Source organism: Ursus arctos, unplaced genomic scaffold, assembly GCF_023065955.2.
Source record: "Ursus arctos isolate Adak ecotype North America unplaced genomic scaffold, UrsArc2.0 scaffold_15, whole genome shotgun sequence".
Lineage (NCBI taxonomy): Eukaryota > Metazoa > Chordata > Mammalia > Carnivora > Ursidae > Ursus > Ursus arctos.
This window is the reverse complement of record NW_026622819.1, coordinates 39,933,930-39,949,306: the sequence shown is the minus strand read 5'-3', so window position 1 is coordinate 39,949,306 and position 15,377 is coordinate 39,933,930.

Sequence of the window (15,377 nt, the reverse complement as noted above, 5' to 3'; positions counted from 1 at the left end):
AGCACATCATGCTACGTGAAATAGGTCAGACCCAAAAGCACAAAGGCTGTGTGATTCCCCTTCTGTGCGATTCCTAGAATAGACAAATTCATCGAGACGGAAAGTAGAATCATGGTTGCCCGGAGCCGGCCGGAGCGGAATGGGGAGTTACTGTTTCACGGGTATAGTTACTGTGTCACTGCTTGGGATGATGAGAAAAGTTCTGGAAATGGATAGTGGTGATGGTTGTACAACACTGTGAATGTCCTAATTAGGTACTGAAAAATGGTTAAAATGGCCAATTTTATGCGACGCATATTTTACCAGAATAAAATACATGATGTGTCTGTTGGAGGGGTAAGTGTGAACGTAGCAAGGTGTCCTGCTGGAGGTTGAGTTCGTGTTTTGTCTGTCCCTGAGGCTGTTGCCCCGACAGACCGATCAGAAGGTCACTGGGAAGTGCCTGAAGGGCGTGTCTCTGGGAAGCGATGGAGCGTGAGCTTCCCATTGTCCTGGGAGAAGGAAACAGCCAACCTGTAACGGCCAGGTCGCACAGTCCTCCCAAACCTCGGCCGCGCCCTGGCACGCGAATGTTGGCAGGACATGGGACAGGCTTGCGTGGAAGGTCCTGGGTGCTTGGCTTGGAGCCCTTCCCTCGTCTGGGGGGATCAGCTTCTACCTCTGTGGCCTCTTTGGGGGTGTGGACTTGACCTACAACTTGGGATATGACTCACCGAGACCAGCTTCTGCCGGATGTTCATGTCTTTCTACCCCAGTCTGCACACCACGGCAGTGCCGGATGGGACTGGACGCTGCCCCTGCCCAAGACACCTGCAAGGACTAGGGGCCCCCAGACGCCTGTGAAGAAGGTGGCGTGAGCCTTGGAGAGAGCAGCTCTGCTGCTCATCTGACCTCTTGCTGTTACCAGCATACGGGCCTTGAACATGTGAACCCTTGGGACCAAATGGGCCACACTGACCACACCCTGAACTATGCAGAGGAACCCCCAGTAACACATGTGAGTATGCATGTGGTTGCACATGTGTATGAAAAGGCACCCTTAGGTTTTTGAGAGAATGTGGGAATTTGAGTGATTTTGCCTTACTTCATTATTGTTTTCTGCATTTGAGATTTTCCTGATTTATACTGAGCATCGATTGTTTTTCCCTATCAGAAGAAAGGGGAAGTATCACTTTTTAAAAGGCATACAGCATGGAGGTTCCTCAAAAAATTAAAAATAGAAATACCATTCGATCGAGTAATTCCACTGCTGGGTATTTACCCAAAGAAAAAGAAAACACTAATTTGAAAAGATATATGCACCCCTATGTTTATGGCAGCGTTATCTACGATAGCCAAGGTACGGGAGCAGCCCACGTGTCCCTCGACAGATGAATGATAAAGAAGAAATGCTACATCACCCAATGGAATGTTACTCAGTCATAAAAAAAGAATGAGATCTTGCCATTTGCAACAACACGGATGGACCTAGAGGGTATCATGCTAAGTGAAATAGGTCAGACTGAGAAAGACAAATATCATATGATTTCACTCAAGTGTGGAATCTAAAAAAACAAAACAAATGAATAAACAAACAGCAGAAACGGAGCCATAAGAACAGAGAACAAACGGATGGTTGCTAGCAGGGCAGGGTGGGGGGGGGAGGGTGAGCAGAAAGGGGGACGGGGAGTGGGAGACACAGGCTGGAAGAAGGGACGTCCTCAGGTCTGTTCTGCCCAAACCCTGTTGAAGCAGGAGACAGATCCACGGGCCCACTGGGCGCACTGCCTGTGATCGTTTCTTAGGGTTGTTGTAAGAAAGTATCAGAGCTGCGGGCCTTCACCAACAGAGTATTGTCTCCAAGCTCTGGAGGCTAGAAGTCCAAGAGCAAGGTGCTGGCAGGGTTGGCTCCTTCTGGAGGCTGCGAGGGACGATCTGTGTCCGGCCTCTCGTAGAGCGCTGCTGGTTTTCTGGCAGTCTTTGGTGTTCCTTGGCTTGCGATGCGTCAGCCTGCTGTCTGCCCTTATGTTCACGTGACATTCTCCCTGTGGGTGTCTGTCTCCAAATTCCGCCTTTTCATAAGGACACTAGTCATATTGGATTAAGGGTCACTCTACTCCAGTATGACCTCATCTTAACCAATCACATCTGCAATGACCCTATTTCCAAATAAGGTCAAATTCTGCCATGTTGGGGGGTAAAACTCGAACCTATGAATTTGGGGGGATACAGCTCAGCCCATAGGATGGTACTTGACGTCAGCTACAATGGAGAAGCGGAGATATGACGCTCAATCTAGAACTCTAGGAGGTCTGGGAAATGTTTGTGGCTTGTTGGATTCTGCATGAATGGAGGTACTCGAGGGCTGGGTTGGAATGGGTGTTCTGCCAGTCCACCACACCCCCCACCTAAATCCAAGATCCTCCACCCGCCTTCTCAGTCCTGGTCGTTTTGCAGCTGACAAAATTCACATCCCTGAGCACGTGAACCTGGGGTACTCAAAACAGCACTATCCTTAGAAACCAGGAGATGGGAGTCAGACCCTGGCCTTACTGACTTGTTGGGGGGACAGCCACAGCTAATCAAAACCTACCACCATCCACAATTCAGTCAACAAACCCTGCAGTGCTCACAGCCATCACCACACTCTAGAATCTGGGGCCACAGGCTGGTAATTCAGGAATTCGTTCTAGGAGGCTGTCCCGCTCCAATGTGCTTCTTTATTCTTTCTGTCCTGGGATTTTTAAAAAGATAATTGTCTTTTCCCAACCATGAGCAATTTCCTGCCACCACCATTTTTCCTTTTTGTGTCCTGGTTATTGTGTGCATGTGCAAGCCAAGCCCGACTTTCTCCTGTGATGACGGGTACATGATTAGAAGACAACGGAGCCAGGAGGCCAAGTTCTCCTCCAAGCTGTGCTGCTAACTTGCTGGGTGACTAGGACCCCCGTTTCCCCACCTGTAAGCCGGGTCATTACTTTCTGCCCACCTGGCAGAACTTGGACAGGGTCCGCAGAACTTTAGGGGAGGGATTGTGGTGTGTGGGACTGCACACAACACTCTCTTATGGAGAGGAATGAAAACTCAACTCTTAGTGGCTTCAAAACCAACGGGAATTCATTGGCTCACTTGACAGAGAAGTGCACAGGGAGATTCAGCTTTAGGCATGGCTGGATCCAGGGACTCAAACAATATTCCTGGAATCTGTCTCTGAGAATGGATCCTGGGAAAAGGAGGGAGGGAGGGAGAGAGGGAGAAGTGTGGTGTACAGAGCAAGATGGAGTCACTCATGTCAAGGAGTGACCCAAGCAGCCAAGGGTGTTGCAGCCAAGACCAGATATGCTGAAACCGGCACAAGCTGACGACACACAGAACCGATGACCCCAGGACCAGGGGACGTCTGCAAAGGCCCCAAACTGATTAAATCCCTTTAAAAAGGGAGAATTCTTGCAGCAAACTCTCAGACTTGCAAGACGCTGATCCTCTCACATCCGACCACATCAAAAAGGCAGCTGCAGCCGAAGGCTCTGCCCGATTGAAGTCCGAACAGAACCGCGATTCTCTGCTGCTGGGACATAATGAGCAGCATTGCCGAAAGCTGAGCCGGACAGACGGAGGCCTCATCCCGGCTGTGCACTCATGGACCGACCTCCCCCTTGTTGTAGCTTGTCTGTTGTGGGACTTGGGATAACGCTTTGCTTTGTGTGACGTGTAAAAAGCCACGTTAAACACGTAGGGAAACGTCACTGACTTTGGAATCTGGTACGTGCTTTATCATATGCTAACCTTGCTTTATGATTGAATAAAGCTGACATTGTGGAAAGAAGACACAACTCGTGTGTGTGCCTTCATAGCCTGCTTGCAACAGACAGGCGCTGTGAATATGCCCAGAAATAATTACGCTGTAAAGGAAACCGTGCCGAGGGATATGAGAGGTCTTGGTGAAGCGCAAGAGGGTTTCAGGAGAGGGAAGAACAAAAGCCTTCGTACATGCTTTATTCATTCGTTCAGGGTGTCAACATTAAACTCCCGTTCTGGGCTTTGCAGGGGACTAGGCCTGGGGCTCTCCAGGAGCTCACACGGCTAATGGAAAAGGCAGGGAATTTGGTCAGTACCGTAGGGACGCACCAGGCACGCCTAGAGGTCAGATCCAGTCTGGGAATCCGGGGGGCTTCTTGGAAGCAGGACGTTGGACTGGAAGAGTGAAAATAGGAAAGAGCATTCGGAACAAAAGGAACAGCATGAAGAAAAGCACCGGGCTCTGTTCAGAACTGCACAGAGGCTGACTTACCAGGTGACCCTGAGCACGTGATTTTCCCAAGCTGGGCCTCAGGTTTTCTGTTTGTACAGTAAAAGGGAGTGGACAGCTTGCTACCGAGGTAGGGAAGGAGAAAAGCATGGGACACACTGGATGGGGCTGCTTCCACCTCGGCAGGGAGAGACCTGACTCACCAGGTGACTTTCATGGCTTCACGAAGGCCACGGCCCCCGGGCCCAGCGCGGAGGAGAGGCAGGGGACAAAACGATACACCCCGCAGTAAGCAGTACTTATTATTTGAATAGGGAATATCTACACATCGTGGCCATCGGAAAGGTGTAAATGGCGTACGGTAAAACGTCGGTGCCTGCCCAAGCCCACCCTCTCATCCCAGCACCTCCCTCCCCAGAGCACATTTCTGTTACGCGGTTTTGCTTAGACTGGCAGAGGCGGGCTCTGCAGATGCTACCAAGTTCACCCCCACACACGTGCACCTACGGCCCTGGCGTGCTGTTTACACACGGCAGCACACCGTTCGCACCGTTCTGCACCTGACTTCCTTTCCTTAATCGCATACCTCGGATACTGAAGCCTGTCATTACAGAGAGGGCCGCCTCGTTCTGTCAATGGTTGGAGAGGGGCCCCCTGGGTGGATTTGCCCCACCGCAGGCCACCAGTCCTGTGTGAATGTAGGGAGGAGCATTTCAAAGCTTTGCGATCCTTTGCTAGTATCAACAATGCTGCGGAGCCCGTCCTGGTGCTTGGGGTAATTTGCATGGGGTGTCTCTGTCACAAGAAGGCCTAGAAGAGCCGTTGTTAGAGCCAAGGTCTTATGCGTTTGTGGTTCTCACATATCGCTCCAGTCCAACCCCCACCCCCACCCCCACCCCCAGGGGTGGTAACCAGTGTGTTCCTCTCTCCAGGCAGCCTCAAGGAGAGAGGGTAGGGGGATGGGACCCTGGGGAGGAGTGCAGCCCAGGGAGGGTGGAGGATGTGCTCCAAAGGGGGAGCAACCTGGAATCTGAGCAGAGACGGGGCCAGTGAGAAGTCCCTGGGGTAATGACAGCGACACAGGGGCTTGAAAAACCAAGGGTGATGTTGTGCTCACCCTGTCCGTGCCCTTCCTCCACCAACAGTTCCGTGAACGGCCTGCTGTGGCTGTAGCCTTGCTTTTCCAGGAATGGCGCTTGGGAGATGAAGGAGTGGGCGCCCTGCGGTGCCGTGTGTGTGTGTGTGTGTGTGTGTGTGTGTGTGTGTGTGTGTGAGAGAGAGAGAGACAGAGAGAGAGAGAGACAGAGAGAGAGAGAGCAGGGACAGGAGCTCAAGTTAGGGGCCAGCGCCTTGGAGAAGTAGACGTGCCAACTGAGGACTAATTCAGGAGGAACTTAAGTGCCCCTAAAACTCAAGCGACAGTAGAGAATTCCCCGCACCTGCCCAAAGTGTGGGTAGGGAGCTGAGGCCACTGGGTCTGGACATTAAAGAAAAGTGACATTGGGGCGGGCTGGGTGGCTCAGTCAGTTAAACGTCTGTCTTTGACTCAGATGATGATCCTGGGGTCCTGGGATCAAGCCCCACATTGGGCTTCCTGCTCAGCGGGGAGCCTGCTTCTCTCTCCCTCTGCCTGCCCCTCTGCCTGCTGCTCTGCCTACTTGTGCTATCAAGTAAATGAACAAGATCTATAAAAAAAAAAAAGGAAAAAAAGAAAAGTGACATTGGGCATGGAGAAGACAGTCACTTGGCTGACATGCCCAATGGCTGAGGTTCTCAGCACCTCTAAGTCTGGTGGTGTACCCCTGCCCCCCGGCGGTTCTTCCCGATCCCAGCCCACCAGAACTGCCAAGCCTCCATCAGTTGCCTTCTTGTTTCGAAAGGGCATGAGTAAGCTATTTGACTTTGGTTTCTGGGGGAGGTGAGAAAGGAGGTACTGCTGGGGTGTTTGGTGATGGTTGGGGGGGCTTCCCTGCTGCCAGTCCATCACCAGTCCATCTTTTGAGTTGGGCAATAGAGATCCTGGACCCCCACAGCCTGGGGTCTGAGACCACCAGAACGACATTCCTTCCTCGGCGCTGTTCTTTGACAGACCACCTGCCCCCAACAGCCTGTGCCCTAGACCCTGTCCTGTACTCTGTGGATCCTCCCACGGGTCCCCAAAGCAGGCAGACAGGTGGGACTTTTGGCCCCACTTTGCACATGAGTGAACCTGGGGTCTAGAGGGCAGCCCCCCAAGGAGATGCAACCTGCCCCCAGCATCGCCTCAGGGAACTTCCAGCTTCCAGCAGGCGATGTGCAAAAAAGCAAAGCCTGCTCTCCCACACCAACAGGACCCCAGAGGTGGCGGGCTGACTAAGGGGACATTAGGAGACATGGAGGGTGGACTGGCCCTCTGCCCCTTTCATGCTGTTGACCGCATATTACCAACAGCAAGTCCCATAGCGTTGGGCCATGTTGGTAAATGTTTTGTAAACATGTCTGATGCTTACTCTGTGCAAAAGTACCGAGGGAGGGGCTGGAAGTAGGGACAGATATATGTCACTAATCAGGGTGCCACACCACAGTGGGGGAATCCGGCACGGCTCGAGCCCGTCGGACCTAGGTTTGAATCCTGAATTTACCATAGTTTAATAATGAATTTACTATTTACTTGCTATCTTCACATGCCTAAATGTCCAAGCTGCTCAGAATGTGAAAGATTCAGAAAGAATGAGAGGTACTTTTGTTTCCCAATTCAGGAGAACAAGCAGGACTCAGAATCCTGGAGGCTGGGGGTCCCCTCACTCTACCCAGAGTCAAGGAGCACTAAGTTCCACATCCTGGTCCAGGACATTTTTGATTATAAAACCCTAGAAGCAAACAACAGTTGTTTAAAATAAATACATTTTATTTTAAGTAAGTTGTTTTTAAAGATTTATTTATTTATTTATTTTAGAGAGAGAAAGAGAGCGAGTGAGAGAGCATAGGGGGAAGAGCAGAGGGAGAGGGAGAGAGAGAATGTCAAGCAGACTCCCTGCTGAGCTGGGAGCTCGACAGGGGGCTGGATCTCATGACCCTGAGGTCATAACCTGAATTGAATTCAAGAGTTGGATGCTTAACTAACAGAGCCACGCAGGTGCCCCTTAAGTAAGTTGATTTTAAAAATAAATCTTTATAAATACTGTAAAGTACTATTTTACTACTATATTCTCTTAACAAATAAAAAATAGAAATTAGACAAAAGAGAAGTAAAAATAGAAGACCCTAATATTTTCCCTGAGCTTTGAATGACCCCCCACGTTGGAAACCATGAACCTAGCTCTAAGAAAGCACAGACGTGGGTTGTCCAAGGGACTTAGAGGGGCGTGTGTGGTAGCACATGTGCTAACTCGGGAACTGAGGCACTGGGGCATTTGGGACAAGGTGAGGGTTTGGGGGGTTTCCTTGAGTGGCAGGGGCCTGGGCTGAGCTTGCAATGGAGGCCTGAGTGAGGAGGGAAATGTATCTATAGGGTAGATGGGCTGGCCCTTGCATATCTTGGCCTGGGAGCCAGACCTTGGCAAGATCCCTGTACCCTGACTTGGGCTACATTGGCGGGGGGGGCTTTTCTCTTTCCCCACCCCTAGAGTCTCCTTAGATAACCCCCTTGCCTCCTTAGATGGTGAGCTTAACCATAGAGACTTAGTTACCTATTATATTATATTATTAGTTATGTAACATGAGGGTCTTCTCTTTTACTTCCATCTTTTCTAATTTCTATCTGTGTTAAGGGAATAAATATATTCCTGTAATAGTATTTTGCAGAATTTATAAAGATTTATTTTAAAAAATAACTTACTTAAAATAAAGTTATTTATTTATATAAGCGAGGAGCGCGAGCCAGCCCCTAGCCTGGAAGGGGGAGGAGGTGTGCTAAGAATGACCTGCTGTTGCAGGGGTTCAGTTTGACAGAGCACCCACAGTAACGTGATCCTGTCTCCCCCGCTTGCCCAGGAGCTCATTCCTATTCGCTGCTGCTGCATGTAAGGGTTATGCTAGGGTAATGGTTACTGGAGATAATTTCCAACTGGGAGCAACCTGGCTGGGGGGATTAGGGAAAATGAATGCCCCCTAGGCCTTGGCTTAAATCGACCCTGCTTGTCATCTCTCCCTTTGCTGCGGAGGCCTCTCCCTGCCTCACTGCCTCCACCCTGCCTGTGTCTCCCCGGCTGACACTCCTCAGGACCGAGGCGGATCCAAGCCTTCGTAAACCATTCAGGACTGTTAAAACAAATCCTATAATTAGAAGCCAGGTTTCCTAAACGAAGTGAAAAATGTAACGTTACCCTTTGTTTGTTCGCTGGGTGCTCAACGCATGTCCCATGACCCAGAGGAGCTGTGACTTTGGGTTTTCAAGAAGCCTTAATAAGGTAATGTTTATAAAGTTCTTAACTTTACAACTCTGTTGGAGGACAACTCCGTGAAATGAGGACAAGCCATAATTCCAAGGAGATTCCACCCCCATCAGCCCCCCATCCCAGCAGCGAAGAATGCTGTCCCCTCATCCTCTTCTGTGGTACGTGGAAAGCCCCAAGACTGGGACTAAAGGGAGTGGGTTCAGGCCTCAACTCTGACACTGGATTGCTCTGTGATATTGTATCCACCTCTTTCCATCTCTGGACTTGTGTTTCCCCATCTGTAAAAGAGAAGAGCTGATGAGACTCGCTAATTCTAAACGTCTCTTCTAACTTGCATAGTCTACGGTTTGATTTCTGTGTCTCTCCACCATTGGGTTTTATCTGAAGCAAGGATTCATCTCCAAATTTGACCTCCCTTCTCTGGACTTTCCAAAAGGTCTTGGTAACAAACCTTGAACAGAATAAATCTAGTTCGGGGTTGGCAAGACGCATAGATACACCTTTTCTGCCCCAGCTTTGAACCCTCAATCTTCTCCCTCATGAAATAAAATGCATGACAAAAAATGTGAAAATGACCTGTGGAAGGAAAAAGAACTCCTTAACTCTTCCAAAGAATTCAAACTGGCCGAGATGGGGAACAGTGGAAAGAGCGGGGGGTTGTGCTGTCTGGAGATGGTAGCCACGAGGAAGTTAACAATACTATGTTAACATCGTAACAGCTGACATTTATGGAGTTCTTGTCATGAACCAGACTCTGTGCTGAGGGCTTACAACCATCCTCTCTGTTAACCTCACAGCAAATCTGTGAGGTAGGTACTTTCTCACTGTCTTCATTTTACAGATACGGAACTGACACTTCAGGGTGCCTTGGTGGCTCAGTCGGTTACGTGTCTGCCTCCAGCTCAGGTCATGATCCCAGGGTCTTGGAATCGAGTTCTGCATTGGGTTCCCTGTTCAGCGGGGAGCCTGCTTCTCCCACTGCCTGCTGCTCCCCCTGCTTGTGCTCTCTCTCTGTCAAATAAATAAATAAAATCTTAAAAAAAAAAAAAAAAGAAACTGACACTTAAAGAGAGGAAAGAATTTGCTGGAAGGAAATAAGTGGTTGCAAAGACCATTCTTGACCTCTACAAACGCACGGCCTCTAAACGTCTGATCCCGTTGTGGTGCCTGGGGAAGCATCCGTCACTCTGGGCTCTGAGCGATTCCGCTGAGCAGAGCGCACTCTGGAGCGTCAGTGGGACTTGTCACAGAGGCAAGAAACACCTGTGCTGGAGTGAGCCTCCGCGATCTGGGGGATGTTTGTTACCGTAGCACATCCTGACTGACACTGCTTGTCACGGGCAGAAGGAGCAGCTTTGGTCTGCATGTTCTCCAAGAGCAGATTTGTCTCAGGAGACGGAAAGGAGCAGGGAAGTAGACATTTAAATCAAGCAGAGCCTGACAAGAGACTTGGGAGCATTTACTAGAATACCCTTGAGAAGCCAGCAAAATGACTGGAAATCCTGCTGTTGCTGAGATTTGAAGAAACGGTCTAAAACATGCAAAGATGTGTAGGGAATTCCGGAAAGATAATGTCAGAGCTGGGCCTGGGGTTGAGATAAAGGGATAGAATGCAAGGGAATCCCAAAGTGGAAGGCAAAAGTTGTGGGTACAGCTATGTAATCACCAGACTGAAGAGCCAAACAATCCCAGTTTGTCCAAGAGCACACTACTGGGGGAGAGAGAGACTGGGGTCAGCCCGACCCTAGAATTCTCTCCAGAGCTGACTCAGACAACATGGCCGCCTGGCACCAAGCCCTCTTGCCAGGCACATTTCCCTTCAGTGTAGGCTTCCTTACAGAGCACAGCCTGGCCACGTCACAGAGAATTTGGATGGACCTTGGTGCTCTGTGTATACTGCGTACTGACCCGGGTGCTCACCTCTGACCACTATGTCATTCCAAAGCTCAGTCCCCAAACTGGGGCGAAGGTTAGGGTGTTGGTCAAAAGGGGCCTCCGGGACCCAGGCTTTCATCCCACGCCCTGCCCCTTTTCTCCTCACTATGTTTCCCTTCCCTGGGCCTCATTTTTACTCTTCTGTAAAAATCTTTATATTCACACGGGTTGATACAAGGGAGTAAATAAAGTCATGGATGTAGAAGTGCTTTGTAAACTGTAGAGTGCAACACACACACAGAAGCTGTCACTCTCACCACCAGGCAATTATTGGCAGCGTCTGCTTGGGGCCTAAGGCTGCACCACCCCTGTCTCCCAGGGCCCCAAACCTTGAATTTGTCTTTAAAAAAACATTTTAAAAAAAAGTTTATTTACTTTTCTAGTAATCTTTACACCCAACATGGGGCTTGAACTCATGACCCTGAGATCGAGAGTCGCATGCTCTTCTGACTGAGCCAGCCAGGCACCCCCTTGAATCTGTCTTCTAACATTAGAACAATTATGGAGGCTTCTTTCCTGGACTTAGACTTTGGACCTGGTCAGATACCCCACCAACCATTTCTTCCTCCCTCACAAATACAATATTTATGAGAACCGAACTTTCGATAGAAATTTGGCAAGATGGTACATTCTGGAGACATTGTACCTGCTTCCACATGCCCTGAGAGCTGAGGTCATGGGCTCCAGCCATATTCACAGATGCAGGAGGTATAGGAGACTGAGAGGCGGGGCTCCCAGCCACAGTCCCTAAGCCTGGTCCCAATATCTTAATATTGCTGTATCCACCATCCTCTTTAAGAACATGGGCTCAGGAACTGTTCAAGCTGTTGACTGCTGTATGCCCAGTGCTGAGCACAGTGCCTGGCACATTATGTATTTGTCAGGAAGTGAGTGGACCCTCCTCAAGAACATTCAGGGCTCTTCACGGCCCATACCTTAAGGTCACAGCTCGTAGAGACTTACAGAGCATCCTGGGTACAAAATTTAAACTCCCACCTGGGGCAGCTTCTCATTATCCTCAGCTAACAGGATCAGACCATTGAGACAGGAGGTTGGTTGGGACCTCCTTCTAAGGGCCTGCACATTTCTTTTTTCTTTTCTTTTTTTTTTTTTTTTTTAAGATTTTATTTATTTATTTGATAGAGAGAGAGAGACAGCCAGCGAGAGAGGGAACACAAGCAGGGGGAGTGGGAGAGGAAGAAGCAGGCTCCTAGCGGAGCAGGGAGCCCGATGCCGGGCTTGATCCCAGGACCCTGGGATCACGCCCTGAGCTGAAGGCAGACGCTTAATGACTGAGCCACCCAGGCGCCCCGGGCCTGCACATTTCTGAGGCTGGTTTCTGGGTGGGGAGGCAGGCTGGGGACAGAGGCCTTGGCTACGGCCATCAAGTCTCCTCGCCAAAGGGCAGTGGGACATGTCTCGCTGCCTGTCCCCCAAGTGGTGGGTATGGGGGAACTCTCAGCGTTCCTCTTGTGCCCCAGCAAGCCCTGCCCTGGTCACAGCGGCCCCCACGCTCCTGAATCAGGCCCTGAGAAGCACGCGGGAGAATACGCCGTGTTCACAGTGTGCAAGGGGCTCCCACCTGATGACTCCAAAACACACACAGGCAAGACCCCATCCACGGATTTGCACTCACACGGACACCAAGACACACACAATGAAAGCATGGCTATTTGAGCCAGTGGCAGAAGCCAACATGTGAGGCAGACTCTGCTAAGCACCGTGGCTTTCTGCTGTGCTTGGGGAGCAGGCCTTTGAACCCAGGCTATGAAGGAATTCCCCTCCTCACCCTGCCTGCCCTGGAGGAGTCCCGTCCTGGCAACAGCCGGGAGAAACCACACTCTTGCTCCCCACCTCCGCCCAAGCCCAGGCTTCTCCCTCCCAGGTCAGGGCTCTGGGGGTCTGAGGAGCACATTTCGCATGCTGTACCCTTTTCCTGCTTCTGCTGGAGGAGGGGGCCTCCCGCCCACAATAGATGTAGACCTGCCCCGCGGGAGGAGGGGCTGACAGCTTTCAGGGAAAAGTCAGGACTCTGGAACTTGTAAGTCCAGACATCCTATAAACTCTGACGAGAGGATAAACATCCCCCGGGACTGAGGGGAGGATATGCCGGTGGGCAGGGGGCCCGGCGCCTCTGTCTGCCCCGGGGACAGGCTGTTTAGTCCACATCCCTCACGGGCCTCTGCGCTCCTTCCTGTTCCAGGTGTGGACAAGTGGAGGCAGGCAGGACAGCCCCACCTGGGAACCTGTGGCCTCGGACATAGGACTCAGACCTCTCAGGGCTGGAAGGGAGCTTTTAAAACTCAACAAGCCCAGCCCTTTCCTCTTTTTTCTTTTTCTTTTTTTTTAAGTAGGCTCCATGCCCCCATGTGAGGCTCGAGCTCACGACTGTGAGACCAAGAGGTGCACGCTCTACTGACGGAGCCAGCCAGGCACCCCCTCTTCCTGAATCTCCCCCGCACCACTCCCAACTGGTCTTCGGCCCTCTACTAAAACAACTCGGCTGAGGGGGAGCTCACATTTTCCCCAGGGCGGTCCGTTCTATGACTGGGACTCTGGCAGTTAACAAAGTTCGAGAAGAGCTGACCAGAATTGTTCTCTGCGGCCTGACTGAGCAAGAGCAAAGAATGATGTGTACCACAAAACTAAGAGCAGGGCCATTCCCTGAGCACCGTGCCAGGCACATGACATGCTGTTAAATCCCTCTCCTTTCCGGGAGGACACACACAGGCTCAGAGAGGTTAGGTCACTTGCCCAAGGTAACCCAGCTGTTGTGTGCAGGGGCGGGGGTTCAGGTCACTCTGGTTCAAAGTCAATGCTTTAAATATTAGTCTATACTGTTCTATTACCATCAAAAAGCAAAAATAGCGTACACACCCACGAAAATACCGTACACCCGACACGGGCACGGATAAAACCAACCAAATGACAATAAAAAGATTTGAAATTTGCCAAATATTAAGTACTGGTTGTGTGCCAGGCAAATAATACTTTTTATGATAAATCCATTTATTAATTTATTTATTTTTAAAAGATTTCATTTATTTATTTGTCAGAGAGAGAGCACAGGCAGGGGGACCAGGAGAGGGAGAACCAGACTCCCTACCGGGCAAGGAGCCTGATGCAGGACTTGATCCTAGGACCCTGGGATCAGGCCTTCGGCTGGAGGCAGACGCTTAACCGACTGAGCCACTCAGGCACCCCTGATAAATTCATTTAAACAAACTTAGGAGGATACTGGGGCTCACCAAGGTTAGAAGTGGTCATGGCCACATATGAGGGGCCAGGCAAGAGTCTGAGCACCATTTCTGGAGTCGGCCATCTCCCGCTATGCCGTCATTGGAGGGAAGTTCAGCATATGAAAGAGAAAACTTTTATAATTATAATTATTATTTTCAAGCACGAGAGCTTTAAAGAGCAGGATGTGTGTCCTTAGAGAGAGGATCTCCCTGCTATGAAGGTGTCCAGCTAAGGATGCTTTAAACGGGGACCCTACGCTGGTAGGGGCTGCACAAGACAACCCCTGGCTCTGAGGGTCTGTGGGTGGTGAGCGCTAGCAAGAGACGAGGTCCGGGGTCCGGGGTGGAGTCGATCTGTAATTCGGAAATGCGAGCTTGGTGTTTTCAAGGCTGGCTGCTGGGCAGAAGGGAGGCCTCAGGCACCCAGTCCCAGAGCACAAGCCCACCTCTCTGAGTCCTACCCTGACTCCCATTTCCTGGACTGCCTGCCATGGGGGAGGAGGCATTGGCACCTGGCCTGGGCGGAGGACCCTGCCGAGGTGACAGCCCCTCGGCCTGTCTCAGGGGCCGCCCATTCACCCAGGCCTTTCCCTTTTTTGAGAACTGGGAGCTTGCTGGCTGGGTCTGTTCCCACCAACAGTGTTCCCGTCCAGGGAGCTTAAAATAGTGCCTCTTGGCTGGGGCTCTGGAGTGAGCAGTGAGGCAGGCATTTGTGCAAATATGGGCCTGGGAGAAAGACTCCTACCCAGGAGGGTGGCGGGCGGGGTGGGCCGCATGGCAAGAGAGCCAAGACCTCCTGTGGAGGATGCGCCCTCCTGGCCACAGCCCCCCTCCATCTCGCAGCGGAGGCGCCTCTCAGTCTCCCGCCTCCCCAGACCTTACTGGGCCCAGCAAGTCTTTACCCTGAATCCCACAGGTCCTCCTGGCTCCAGGGTGGGCCCACTGGAAACGGGGCGGCCGCATTCTTCTGCAGATTCTATCCTTGTTCCCACCTCACAATGTCCTTCCCACCTCAGAACACTCCAGAAACATCCTCGAAGGTCCAAATCAAACTGTGTTTTCACAAGAACGGTGACCGCTGCAGCTACCTTTAATCGAGCACTTACTTTGTCGGGCGCTCTGCTAACTGCTTTCACGTGCGTTATCTCATTTGATCCTCACAACGTGCTAGCCAGGCCAAGTTATTATTCTCTCCACTGTGCAGAAGAAACTAGGGCTCAGAGAAGTCAAGTGACTGTCTCAGGATCACACAGCTATGGATTGGTAGAGGCCGGATTCAAACTCAGGTCTGTCAATCTCTAGACTCGGAACTCTCAGTCCTGGGTAATCAATCCCCCGTCCTACGGGTCCCCGCTGCTTGGGCCTCCCATTCTCCATTCCAGCATTAACACTCCATATTACAGACAGTGGTTTGAGTCATTGCATCCAATATCTTTCTTGTAAATACCTACTATGTGCCAGGAACATTGCTGGGTGCTGTGCTCATACCCTGGGAGCTCTCAGATCCCCTTGAGGACTCTGGTTTGGGCTTGGAATCAGCGACCTCCCTAGCATTCACAGTGCTGGGTGTGTGAGGGTATCAAGGTGAGGCTGAGGCAA